This window comes from Myotis davidii, unplaced genomic scaffold, assembly GCF_000327345.1.
Source record: "Myotis davidii unplaced genomic scaffold, ASM32734v1 scaffold107, whole genome shotgun sequence".
In the NCBI taxonomy this organism is placed as follows: domain Eukaryota; kingdom Metazoa; phylum Chordata; class Mammalia; order Chiroptera; family Vespertilionidae; genus Myotis; species Myotis davidii.
This window is the reverse complement of record NW_006383012.1, coordinates 6,425,501-6,439,108: the sequence shown is the minus strand read 5'-3', so window position 1 is coordinate 6,439,108 and position 13,608 is coordinate 6,425,501. Positions and strand designations below refer to the sequence as shown.

The following is a 13,608-nucleotide window of genomic DNA, read 5'->3' as shown; positions in this document are numbered from 1 at the left end:
CTTTCCCCCGTCCCCCATCTCCCCATCCTCCATCCATCCATCCTTCTATCCTCCATGCCTTCATCTGTTCATCCATCCCTCCATCTCTCCATCTCTCCATTCCTCCATTCCTCCATCCATCCTTCCATCTTTCCATCCCTGCATCCATCTATCCATCCATCATTCATCCCCCATCGATCCATCCATCAGCTGCCTGCGGTTCTTATGCCAGGAATAAGGACCTGCTTCTCACCTACAGTGCAGAGAGGCAGGCGGGCACACACCATCAGGACAACCTGGAGTGGCCCTGCGGTCAGGAAGGTACAAAGCGCTTGGGGAGAACAGCCAGCTCAGCCTGGCGGCCAGCAAGGCTTCCTGCAGAAGCTGCCATCTGAGCTGGGCTGGAAGGATGGGCAACAGGGGCAGGCGCCACTGTGGCGAGAGCCGGACCCAGGCCCAGGGCTGTGGGTGTGAGGAATGCGCATGCGTGGGAGGTAAAACAACACCCAGGCGCTGGGTTTTGACGATGAGCAGCACCGGCTACGCAGCTCACAACTGTCATCTTGCATCAGCCCAGCCACCCAGCACGGGGACAACCAGCGGAGTGACGAGCCCAGCGGTGCCCAGCTCCCACGTGGAGCATTTGGGAATCAGCCTGGTCTTGCTAACTCTGAAACCCGGGTTCTGTCACCATTTCCAAACGATTGCCTTTCGTGCCAAGAATACAGTGTTCTTACACGCCTCAGGCTTTCCGCCTCTAGGTCCAGACAGGCAGGATGAGGGTCCCAGACGACGGGCAGGATGAGGGTCCTGTCCAGGCTCGGAACCCACCCCCTCCTGGCTCAGCAGCCAGACAGCCTCGGCTGGGAGGCAGTTTCCACGGAGTTAGGACGTAATGTCCATCGGAACCTCTCAGCCTCCTTTAAAAGGAAAAACTGCTCAGATAATACATGCTCCTACTTTACCTAATTTCCTTTGAGTACTCTTTCCTTGTTATAGAGTGGTTTCTCTGTGACAGCTTGTAATTGCAGGAGTCCTTTCCACAAATAGGAAAAGGTCCTCCTGGTGGTTTTTTATTATTTCGAACGCAGTCACATTTATTGAGCACAGTCTGTTTGACTCCAAGGGCCCCAGATGTGTAAGTCGTGTGCTCTTTTCCCAGGAGCATCGCCCCCCCCCCCACTCTCGTCCCCCTGCTTATTACCTGGATGGACTCCAGGACTCCCTACTGAACCATCATTGGAATTCAGAGTCCTCAGGCCTCAGCTACCCCAAGGCGGCCGATGTGAGGGGCCTGGCTGTGGATCCCACGGGAGATGGATTCTTTGCTGTCACAGAGTGACAGCCAACTCAGAATAACACATGGTTGTGTCACCCGGTCGGGGTCATCAGGTGTTTGCCTTCCTACCTCTCCTTGCCCCGTGGCCAGTTCATTACTCATAGGAAAGCCTGTGTTTTGTGGATTTTGTGTTGAGTGCGGTGCCAGTCAAAGGCTGGGGGGAAGAGGGGAGACCTGTACTCATTCCCAGAAGTGGGGGTAGGTTGGGGGAGGGGGACCTGAAGGGGTCTCTGGGACCCTAGACTCAGACCCCCTGGCGTAAGACTATGGGTCGCTGATGGATCCCCTCCCCCGCTTTTCCTCTGCACAGGGGACCCCTCTGCTCTGCCCAGTGGCTGTTTCATGTACTTGGTCCCATGAAGTGCACAGGCAGGGAGACCTAGCTTCCCCGTCTAGCCTAGACCTAAACTTAGATTTTAGGATTGCTCTCTTTTTTTTAAAATTTCAAAGGTAGGGGTTGCTTCTGTTTCATTCTGCTCAAATGTGTTTTATCCACTGAGCAAGGAATGGGTCAAAGAATGGGGAGAAGGAAGACCCCAGTATTCCTGGGAGGCTGCCTCCTCATCCAGACAACAGCCTGTGGGGGGTCCAAGGGCACCGCACTCGGGCCAGCACCCACAGCCTGCCACCCTCAGGGGCTGGGTGGTTGTCATGTCTAATTAATGCTCAGGTCTCAGCCAGGCTCTGAGTTCAGCTCCACCCAGGGAGACCCCAGGTCCCTCCCAGGTAGTACCCCAAGTTAGTTATCCTGCAGTCACGTCGGCATTTTCATTTCCGTGGGCATTTCCAACTCGGTGAATGGGAAATCACGCTGTCATTTTCCAAAGCAATTAATTACCCAGAAAATGTGGCCTCCAAGAAAAGCAGGGATTTAAGAAGCACCCATGTGAGAAGCACCACCCAAGCTGGAGCTGGGATATTGTTTTTCCTTCCCCAGTCGCCGTCAGTGTGTTTGTGAGTGAGGCGGGCCCGGTTGGCACGTTGGTTTGGCTGTCCTAGAATGGGGGCAGCTTGAGGCCTCCGTTTCACGTCCATAAATGGAGGTAATGACTCCATCCTCATGGGGGCAGCTGCGGGGGCTACATGCAAAAGCATCAGCACCGGACCCGCCACCTCACACAGGACACAGTCTGTCCCCTTTTTCCCTTACCCTTCCCACAGGGTTTATCTCAGGGGACAGAGAAAGCTTAAGATTCCAAACGTAGCATTTCGCCCCCAGTGGCAGGCGGAGCCCATCAGCGTCAGCGTAGTCTTTGTGGGCGGAGGGGCAGGTTCTTACGGCTTCACACTTGTAGGCACCCACGGCTTCCAGCAGCGTGTGGAAATGTCACCCTGCGGGGTGAGGCCAGCTGCTAAGCCTCACACTTCAGCATTTGTAGAGTCTGTAGCATTAGGGAAAAGGGGGGACAGAGGCGTGTGCAGACAAAGTCCAGAGGTGCTTGGAGCGTGTGTCACCTCAAGACCATTCTGTGCAGAATAGACGGCCATTGACACACCACACACAGGAAGGCGTGAAGGGGGCTGCCCATGGGACGCTGGGCGAGTCCTCGATTCACTATTGTCTAAACTGAGTAGGCAGTGGGGGGACCGCTGGCAGCCTCGGGGGCATGGGCCTTGTGGGTGACCCCGAGTAACCGTGAAGAGAGGCGTCTGGGAGGTGCTGTGTCTGAGTCAGTGATGTGAGCTCCCCAGCAAAGGGCAGCCACTGACTCAGGCACCTTCCTCCCCGCCGGGTGGTTCTGTGCTGTGACTCACCCGACCACCGACCACCGGTTAGGATGTGGTTAGGATGCGAACCACAACCGGGAGCCACAGCCGGGGGCAGCGTGGCTGGTTGTACAGGACTCAGGGGCCCCAAATCCGCTGAGCCAGGGACAAGGTGGCAGGGACGTGGGGATGACGGCGATGGTGACGAGGAGGAGGAGGATGGGGAAAGCAACATTTGTGTTTGACATTTACTGTGTGCCAGGCACTGTACTGAGCACTTCCCAGCAGCCCTGGGAGTGGGGGCGGTCACGGCGCTCCCCATCTCACCGATGACGAGGTGAGACCCTGAACAGCGTCTGCAGGCATCTGAGTGATGCTGCTGGGATGCAAACCCAGAGGTGTCTGCAGAGCCCGGGTTCCGGACACTGAGCTGCCTACTTCTGGTACAAAGTGTGTGGATCTCACTGGTCCCTCACTTTTGGGGAGAAAATAACTTTAAAAAGACTTAAATGGCTCCGTTTATTTGATGCAGTTAAGAATTAAACTGGTTGGCTTTAGCATTGCTGTCACATCTGCAATAAACTTACGTGATGTTCTGGTAAAAATAACTAAGCAAGCAGACCTTAAGATCACCAGCTTGGGTGGCATGGTTGCGGGGACAGCTCGTTATTAACATGGCTTCGGGGGACCATGTGGACCATGTAAGACAGCCCCACTGCCCTGCAGAAAAATCAGGGGTCGTGTAGTTTTCATAGCCGGGAGCTTTAGGATAAAGTGTAGAACAGCGAGGCACGAGGTGAGGGGGTGGGGAGGTGCTGTTGAGAAGAGGATGTGGAGCGTGAGAAGGGATTACAAAGCGGCGCTATGGATTTTCTGAAAAGGGGAGGATTATCATCTGGCACTGGGATGAGTGAGGTATTCTGTGGATATATCACCCCCCAGTTCCCGGTCTCCCGAGCGAGAGCCCATCTAGGAAGGAAGGGATGAGGGACCAGCTGTTTGCTGAGCTCTGTTGACCTTAGACCAACTTGGCTGGAAGAGAAGCGACTGGGTGTATATTTACTGTTGAGCATACTTTTCCTTAGGGCGTCTGCCACCCTTTTAAAGATGAATAGGGGATGTTCTTTTCATATGTTTCTGCTTAAAGTCTGTTTGGGCAAGTGGAGGCTGTTAGGCAGTCGGACATCCACTGCTTCCCCCCACCTTACCCCCCAAACACAGAGAAACTCGGCCCCTTTAATGTCCCAAAGGTAAATGAACATTCTGATGAGTGTGGAGCTTGGGGCCACACCTACCTCAGAGATATTAGTGCTTATCCTTTGGGGCTGGGGGAAAGGGGAGGGAGTTTTTCCAGATGACTCAAGTGAAGAGTATAACTTTAATTGTCCGTCCTCTGGGAACTCCCCGAGAAGCAACGCTTGGCTGAAGGAGTCCAGGCCGCATTTGGGGTGATTTCTAGAATGTACCTGCGTTTCCCTAAAGTAATTAGGCTTCGTTTCCTCTGGCTGTAAACGTCATGATGCGAACGGTTGCCTTTTCCCCGCCCTCATTCTTGGCTCAGGCCCCTCCCTCCATCTTCAAAATCAGCCAAGGCCAGTCCAGCCTTTCTCACATCCAGGGCTCTGCCTTCCCCGTCTCCCTCGTACTTTTAAGGGCCCTTGTGGTCACACTGGGCCCACCTGAGTAATCCAGCGTAATTACTCCACCTCACGCTCACCACCACAGTCTGATCTGCAGAGGCCCCTTTGTCATGAGAGGGTTAGGCTCCAGGGATCCCAGTGGAGACCTGGTCGGGTGCCATTGTTTTGCTTACCCCCCAGTCCGGTTTCTCCCGAGCACGTCTTGGTCTACATTTTGGTGTGCCATGAATCGTGGAACTCGTCATTTCCCCTGGCTTCCCAGAGGCTGTTAGAAGGCACAGAACCAAACGCATAGCTTTCCTGTAGCTGGGGGTATGTGTGCGTTATCCTTGGCCATAGATTCTAATCCCGTTGATTTTTTACATTGATTCTGTTGCATCAAAGCTACGCCGGAATGCACCTCACACTTCTTTCTGAAGCAAGAGAGGGTCAGGGCATCAGTAATTCAATGGAGCCATGCTGGGTGCCCTTCCCAGCCCAGGGTTCCTGAGCCGGCGACTCGGAGCATCTTAGGCTCCAGGAGGAATGGGGGCAGCTCCTTTCACTCACTCCTGAAGGTGGAGGTGCCTGCAGGATTCCCCACAAAATAAACCCACACCGTGTCGGGCTGGCTCTCCCGGTGAAAGACGGGTTGAACATCTAGATTTCTATTTCTCCTGGTGGCTCAGTGTCAAACAACCGATCGCCCAAGTTGCCCTGCAGAAATAGAAACGCCGAATGGGAGAAGATGTCCTCTTCAGGAGTTCCAGCATATTTGTCCTCGGCTGCTATCCCATCAGAAAGCTATTGGAGGGTTTCAGCATCCCGAAAACCTCCCATGTCTTTTCTCCCTCCATTTCTTCCCACAAAAGCGAGCACCCCAAAGCCGGTTTCTACGCTAATGGACACGCTGTAGCGCGGATGGTACACAACAGCTTTGTTGACTTGGTGCCGCCGCGTAGGGTTGTTTGCAATGTTCCGCGCTCCCTTACGACTTAGAGTCTGTGGAACCGGGGCATGAGGCTGTGCATGGGAGAGATGGGCTGGGGAGGGAGGGCCCTCGCCGAAGGGCCGCTCTGGGGCATGCGATCAGAGGCTGCCAAGAGCCCTTTCTAGGTTGGCATGGATGCCCTTGCCAACTGCCATAACTTGCTTTTCACGTGTGCCACGCGGAGATGAGCTGTCCGCCCGCCAGCCTCTCTGCTGATGTTGATTGACGGCTGTCAGTGTTCAGGCAAGGTGTCCGTGTGAGGGATGCCGAGATGGATGGGATGCTGCCCCGGCCTTCCCTCAGGAGCCGCTGCAGTCTGATGTGATCAGAGAGCCTGAGGAAGCCTCCTGTCTCTGCCCATAGCCTGCTGTCACCCACCCTCACCCTGGAGGGACCCCAGGCAGGACGCATGGACAACAATGAGGCATGGCTCTTCCTGGGTCCCCGCATTGCTTCCTCCCGGGGGTGGGGGTTGGGGGGGTGCTTTCTCACAGCCCTGGGGGCCAAGCGCAGAGGGCAGTGACCACAGCCTCCAGGGACCCGCGTGCCTGGCCAGGAGCTGCGGAGGAGCCAGACAAGCAACGTGGTTGGGGTTCCTCAGGGCGAGTGGGGAGCGGGCGTTTAGTGGGGCCTCTCAAGTATCAACATCGAGCTGAGCAGGGGTTTGGGGGAACAGGCATTGGCCTCTGCTTGGCCACAGAGCCCTTCCTGGCCCAGGAGACAGGCATCAGGCGAGTGTCAAAGGCTTCGGAGACCTCAGAGTCCTCTTTCCCAGCACCGTGGGCTGTGGTCTGGCTGAGGCACCGAGAAACACCCCATCGGTGAGGCTTTACTCATCCCAGCAGGAGTGGGAATCCCTGTGCAGGGCCCAGGAGCACACGGTGTGCGGGGCTGGGTCATCGGTGCGGGGGGCGTGGGAATGAGGCCTTTGCTCCCGAGTGGACATGTCCTCCCAGACGGTGGGAGGACCTGGGCTTTCTGAGGGGTGGCCTGAGCCCCCAGCTGCACAGCCTGCCCTCCAACCCCACTCCCGACCTCCCCGGGGAAATGCTGGGCCTTTGCTCCGAGGAGCCAGTACCTGCAGCCCAAAGCGGGGAACAGCAAGGCCAGAAACCATCCCCTGCCAAATGGATCTGATAGAGGCCCCGGTTTGCCCACGGCTGCCTTGCAGATGTGCCCTCTCCCGGGAGGCTGGCGGGGAAGGAGGGTTAGGTAATTGGACACAGAGAGCGGGAGATCTGCTTTGTGTCACTGAAGCCGACAGTGACCGGGACTGCGCTCCTGCTTCGTCGGCCCAGGTCTCATATTAGCCGCGTGTTTTCCCAATTATTTTCATTCTGCATAAGAGATGAGCAGTATTAACAAACTTACTGACGTTTCGTCATTGTCAACCTATGCCTTCTCCCCCAGAACACCTGAGGGGGGCAAAAATAGCTTTTCTTAAAACGCCTTTATTTGATGAGCTCATGCGACTGAGATGCTTGGCGCCAGGCCACAGGGCCCCTGGCCTGGGACGTCTCAGATGCGTGCTGCTCAGAGTTGCCGACTTCAGCCACAGAGGTGTGGCCAGTAGGGAGTATGCAGTACAAGAGCCAGCAGACGATAGACGAGGATGTGTGTTTCTGTGTTTAGTGTGTGTTTTTTGTTGTTGTAGTTGCAAGGGCTTAACAGTGGGAGGGACCAGGGATTGGGGAGAAGAGACGGAGGGGTGGGAAGTAAGAGTTCACTGGGCAATGTGTTTTCTGGGTTCTGGGGAGGTGCTGGGTGTAACTGGCATTGAGGTCCTGCAGCAGCCATTGGAAACATGCACCCATTTCCGGGTGATGAAACTGAGAGTTGGAGAAGTGAAATAGCTCCCTAAAGCGCAAGAGCCGGGAAGCTGGGCGGGGCTGGGATGGGACACGGGTGTGGTCCACCTGCGGGCCTGGCATCCTTTGCTTCCTCTCACTGGCCCGCTGAGGAAGCTTTCAGGAGTGATAGAGGCTTGAAGACCAAGATGCCAGCGCCCTTGTGCTCACACGGGGCTCCGAGAATAGTAGGGATTTCTCACACAAGCAGATTAATCAGGGCATCCTGTCCCAAGGCCCTGCGCTTCTCCTGTGTGGGCAGTGGTTGGTCCCAGAGACCCTTAGTAAAGGGAACCTCATTCAATAGACTCATCACTCTCTTTAAAAAAAAAATAAACTTTTTTTTTATTGATTGCAGAGAGGGAGGGAGAGAGAGCGAGAGAGAGAGAGAGATGATGATGATGATGATGATAAAGAATCATTGATCGGCCGCCTCCTGCATGCCCTGCACTGGGAATACAGCCCACATCCCGGGCATGTGACCTGACTGGGAAGGAATCCAACCATGACCTCCTGGTTTAGAGGTCTGTGCTCAACCACTGAGCCACGCTGGCCGGTCCATCCGCACCATGCGGCCCCTGTTGTGCTCCTGTGTTGTGTTCAAATTGCTCCTTGAGGCTAAGTCAGCACAACGTTAGGAAGAAGGCTCTGACGAACAGTCTAGTCAAATAGTGGCAGAGGGAGAGCGATGAGATGTTTGAGGACTTAAGTAAAATCCTAGATAACACTCCTTCCAGGGCTGAGTCATGGGCATTGGCAGTTCCTCTCAGGGAGGGCCATGTGCCACCACCACCATGTTTGTGGCTCTAGGCAGGGCCTTAACCTCTTCTGCCCTGAGCTTGTAGGTGCGATGAGGGCGTCTTCTAGAAAAATCTTGGTTTCTATACTCCAAGGAACCCCAGTGCCATGACTCTCACATCATATGTAACGGCAGAATGCAACCACGGATGAGAGAAATGATAATGCTTTGAAAGCAAGTAGGTTTTTTTTCTCCCCAAGTAGCTTTGAGTGTCCCATAGACCAGCGGTCGCCAACCTTTCGGACCTCAGTGGCCACCGCTGCCATAGACCATATTTCTGAAGTGGGAGGGAAATCCAAGAGCTTAGCGAATGAAGCAACATGTTTAGGAACTCTGGTTAATTAGTGTCAGAGCCCGGACCACATCCAGGAGCTCACGGGCTGAGTCCAGGGCTCCGTTCCACCAGGCACTCGGCGTGTGTCCAAGTGCGGGGCTTGTCCTGAGAAGACGTGGAAGGCGTCAGGGTCATCCAGGAGGAGTTAAGCGGGCATGTCTGGGAAGGTTTTCACCTGTTCGCACTTTTCCTAAAATGTTAGGAAATTGGTAGTAAATGGTGTCTCCCCCCCCACACCCCATCAAAGGCCCCTCTGCTGTCTGAGGAGACGCTCCTCCATGTTATCGTTATAGTCACTTTTCTGCTTCCAGTGGGCAGCGCGCTCCCTTTAACGTGGGATTTCCTGCATCAGCCACGGTGTCCTCTTCCCCAGGTTCCCCGCAGCCAGCGTGGCGTGGGCAGCCTGTGGCTCCTAAGCGTGGGGACCCTTCCCTTTCAGAGGGAGATAGGTTTGTCCATGAGGGACTATTCATTTCATTTTCATTTTGTCCCAGAAAAACCATCGTGTTCATCGCTGCTGTCGTCATGGAGATTTCATGTCTCCCGAAGAAGCCCCATTGTGGGTCTTCTTTGTGATTGCCACGCTGGATGTGGAAGCGTTCTGGCTTGGGCCACTGCAGTCCCGGCGGGGAAGCCATTCAAACCGGCTGCGGCGTGATTCCTCACCCCGGGCGGGCAGGGGGAAGCGTGCAGAGGGGCTGGCCTGGATGCTGGGGAGGGGGGTAGCCGGGGCTCAGGCCGTGGTTGCTAATTGGACAGATGAAGATCGGGGTCCTAACAAGACACTTGGCTCTCCGCAGACTCGTGAACCCAGCAAGATCCACCCTAGCCCTCTACGTTCCTTGCAGACCTGTCCTCCGTGTCTGCCCCCACAGTACCACTGTCTCCCGAGGTGTCCATGCCCTGATTCTGCGCCCCCCCTCCCCCCCTTTTCCAGCCTTGACTTCTGTTTGAGCGATGCCCACCCCTCAGTGCGTCCTTTCTTCCTCCCCTTCCGGCCCTCCGTTCTTCCCTTTGGTTCACCGCTGGCGGCAGCCTCCTGAGTAGCCATTCCTCCCGTCCTGGGCCAGTTTCCTGCTCTCCCTGTCGCTGCTAGAACAGTGATGTCACAGAGTCGGTACTGAGCAAATCTTAGCTGGACCATTGAGACACGAAAGAGGCTTCCTCATATGCAAATCAGATCTTGTTGCTTCTCTGTGTAAAATCCTTCAGTGGCTTCCTCTGCTTCTCAAGTCAAGTCCAAACTCTTGGGTCTGTCATTCAAGGCTCTTTGCAGCCTCACCGGGCGGGGGCCATCTCCCGTCACTCAGCATTTGCACCCTGTGCCCTGCCATCCCCAGCGAATGACGCACTGTCTTCTGGATGGTGCTTGTGTGGAAGGTGGTGATGGACAAGGATCTCCGGCTCTGTAATCGGATTCAATAGGGTCCCATTCCAGCTCTACCTCCGGGAAGGCGTTACTTATTCCCTCTTTGCCTCAGTTTCTTTGTCTGTAAAATGGTGCTCATGGTATCACTTACTAAGGCTGTCGTGAGAATCAAATGTGTGAATACAGCACTTAGATCAGTGCCTGGCACGTACAAACACCACATTATGGTTACCCTGAGGTTATTATGAGTGTGGTTACTTCATCCTATGCCTCTTCCTTCTGCCTGGAATACCTTCCTCCACCATGGCCCCATAGACCCTACACATCCTCCAAGTCTCAGGCCCAGTGCCACGGCCTCTCTGAAGCCAGCTTGTGTAGCTGCGTCATATTATACGCTTAAGTTGTAGGGATCAGAATGTGTGGTTTTAAATCCTGCTTCTAGCCCTGACCAGTGTGGCTCAGTTGGTTGGGCCTTGTCCCGTGCACCGATTCTATTCACACGCCCAGGTTACGGGCTCCATCCCAGGTAGGGAGCATGCAGGAGGCAATCGATCAATGTTTCACTCTCACGTGGATGTTTCTCTCTCCCCTTCTCCCTTCCAGTTTCTCTAAAAATCAGTTTAAAAGAAAATATTTTAAATCCTGCTTCCTACGACTCACTATCTTTCTCTAGTCCAGGAGTAGGGAACTTTTTTTCTGCCAATGGCCATTTGGATGTTTATAACATCCTTTGCGGGCCATACAGAATTATCAACTTAAAAATTAGCCTGCTATATTTATTCAAACATTTAATTAACTCAGGCCGTGGCAGGGTCAGACCAAATGATTGCTCAGGCCTTATACGTTCCCCACCCCTGCTCTAGTCTAAACTTGCTAGGCTGTGGTATTCTTATCTATAAAATTAGGGGAGTGAAACAACAGTCCCTACGTTGTTAGAGTTGTTGGGAAAAAATATAAAGTGTGTAAGGACATACCTGGCATATACTAAGTACTTCATTCATGTTAGCTTTTTTATTAGCAGCCTTTCTTATTTTTTTTCTAATCAAGAGCTAGCCACTGTATCATTAACCTTTCCACATGTTTCTCTCAGCTTCTAGACTGTGAGTTATTGGAGTTCAGGGACAGGGAGCTTATCATTAGATCACAACACTTGACACATCATTCCATCAATGGAACGGACACGAATTCAGCTGCTTTGTCAATATGTGGAACCATCTGTCCACGTTGCTTTAAGAGATTTCAGGGTGGGGGCACATGTGCAATATAGAGATTTTGTAACATAGGAATCTATACCTGAAACCTATATGACTCTGTTAATCAATGTCACCCCAATAAACTTTAATTTAAAAAACATATGAAAAGAAAGAAAAGGAGATTTCAGAGCACTGTGAAGGAAGAGCTGGTAAGGGAAGGAAGTAACTCTGGGGGAGGATTGTTTCCGACCTTTGGAAGGTACTGAAAACCGGAAGTTAATTGGAGCTACACCATTTCCTTTGGGCCAGAGGTGTCTGGGGATGGGAGAGGACATCTGCCCAGCCAGGGCAGGAACGGACTCCCCAGCCACCACACATGTTTTATGGGTGGGATTGACAACATCATATACTGGTTCTTAAACAGGGTTGTGCTGGGAAATATTTAAAAACTCTTCTCCCAGAACAACACCAAGCCCTGATTTGTGGTGTGTGCTGATTACTGTGGTGTAAATATTCCCACTGAGGCCGCTTACAAGCTACCCCTGCAATTCCTCACGAAATTCCTGAAAATGTACCCGTCGGGCAGTAATGAGCGGGCTCCATCACTCGGCTGTGTAAACTTCTTCTTACTTCAGTTTTTGTCTCTGTAGAATGTGATCCTATACTGTGATCCTATCTCCAAACAGAAATGTCCCGGGCAGCCGGGTCCAATGTGAAGGGACCGTGGGAATGGCAGTGTTTTAGCGAAGCTGCCTGCGTTCACCGTTACCTTGAAACTCCCACCCCCTCTGCTGGCGGTGCTTGTCTGCGGGCCAGGGTCTGTGCTGCTGATCTCTCCAACACCAGGCTGCCCAGCATTCTGCTCGGAGCAGTACATACAGTTTTATCCTCTGGATCGGGATTGTGCCCGGTACAGCAGACTGACTCAATTAGCCTTTCGTTCCAGAGTCCAATTGTGAGTCAATTCTGAGGTTGTTAAGCAAAATGAGTCTGGTGGCAGTCGCCTCGCGCTGAGGGACAGTCATCCACATCACGGGGCCGTTCGGTTAATAATAGTCTCCTCGAGAGACCACGAGAAGCGGGAGACACGTAGACAGAGCGACCTTTCATCTGTCGGGAGGTGGGGGGCGGGGGGCGCAGGGCTGCCAGGTCAGAGAGCCGATCGATCGGGTGGTGTGCAGAGCGGGAGCTGGAGCTGCCTGCTCCGCAGTTGGCTTTTGCAAAGTTAGAAGCCCGGGACGGCGAGATCATTAACTTTCATGACCAGGAAAATACTTCTGAAATTAACACTCCGTCCAGGCTGGATGCCGCTGGAGCCAGCTGGGTGAGCCTGGGCCACCTCCGGGGATTTCCTCCGAAAAATAAATCCTTTAGCCAGGCTCCAGGAAACGGCCAGGGTCTGTGCGCTCCAGTGTGTTCAATTAGAGGCAGAACACGCCAGCGAGGCTCAGGCTGCGGGGAGAGAGCCAGGCGCGCCCACCTGCGTGCCTGAGTCTCAGATGAAGGGTTTTGTCGAGTCGCTTAGCTTTAGCACGTGGCCCTGCTGGGAAGCCACATAACGGGCCCCGCAGAGAGGGTCAGGTGCCGTGCAAGGACAATAAAGCCAAGCTCCAGCACCTGCCCCGGGGGATCCACAGCGATGAACCAGGCCCACAACAGACGGGAGCGCACAGATCCGCACAGATGGGTGGGAGGGGGGAACAGACACGCCTTGTTTACAAGGGTCCAAGGAGCGGCCAGTCTCCCAGGGACACTGTGCAGCCTCTGCCGTGTGCTGGGAACCTTTCCGCTCCCCTGCTCCTTAACGCCGGCCTGGGATAAAGGGACACAGATGTGCTTCCTGCGGGCCTAGGACAGACCTTGGTGACCATCCCACATCCTACCTTGCTCAGTCTGCTCGTACAAGTTGCTAAGTAAACACAGTTGCTTGGGTGGAAAGAAGTGAAAACAGCACTGGGTGTGTGGGCTGCCCACGCGGGGGGAGCGAAGGAGAAGCAAGCGGAGACAACCGGTCATTGTCGGCCGTAATCGCTGGAGAATTTCAGTTCTCTGGCGGCCCATTGTGTTCTGCACATGGATGCAGAGCTGCTGTCTGCTGAGATGACCTCAGAGGGCCCAGCTCAGGCAGGACTTCTCCAACAATATCCTCTTCAGACTGAAAAACAGCCAGTTGGTCACCAAGAGGTCTCTCCCCTCTCTGCCCCCCTCCTCCCCCAGACCAGAGTGTCTGCGGCCCTCTCCACGCCGGGTCTCTGCGACTTCACCAGCACCCAGCGCATCTGGGGGTGGGGGTGGGGGCTGGCTGGGCCCCAGGGAGCCCCCAGATTGCAGACATGCTGCATTTTGATCAGTAGACCCCCTCCACCAGGGCACCACCTCCACCTCCAGCAGACCTACCACCCCCAGGGAGAGAGAGTGAAACCAGGGCCTT

The 13,608-nt window shown here is 54.3% G+C and overlaps 1 protein-coding gene across 2 annotated transcripts in view; it reads left to right on the top strand.

The window, feature by feature from the left end:
- The window catches only part of GFRA1 (GDNF family receptor alpha 1), a 182,008-nt gene that overhangs the window by 137,327 nt on the left and 31,073 nt on the right, over nucleotides 1-13,608 (top strand). The window lies entirely within an intron of this gene.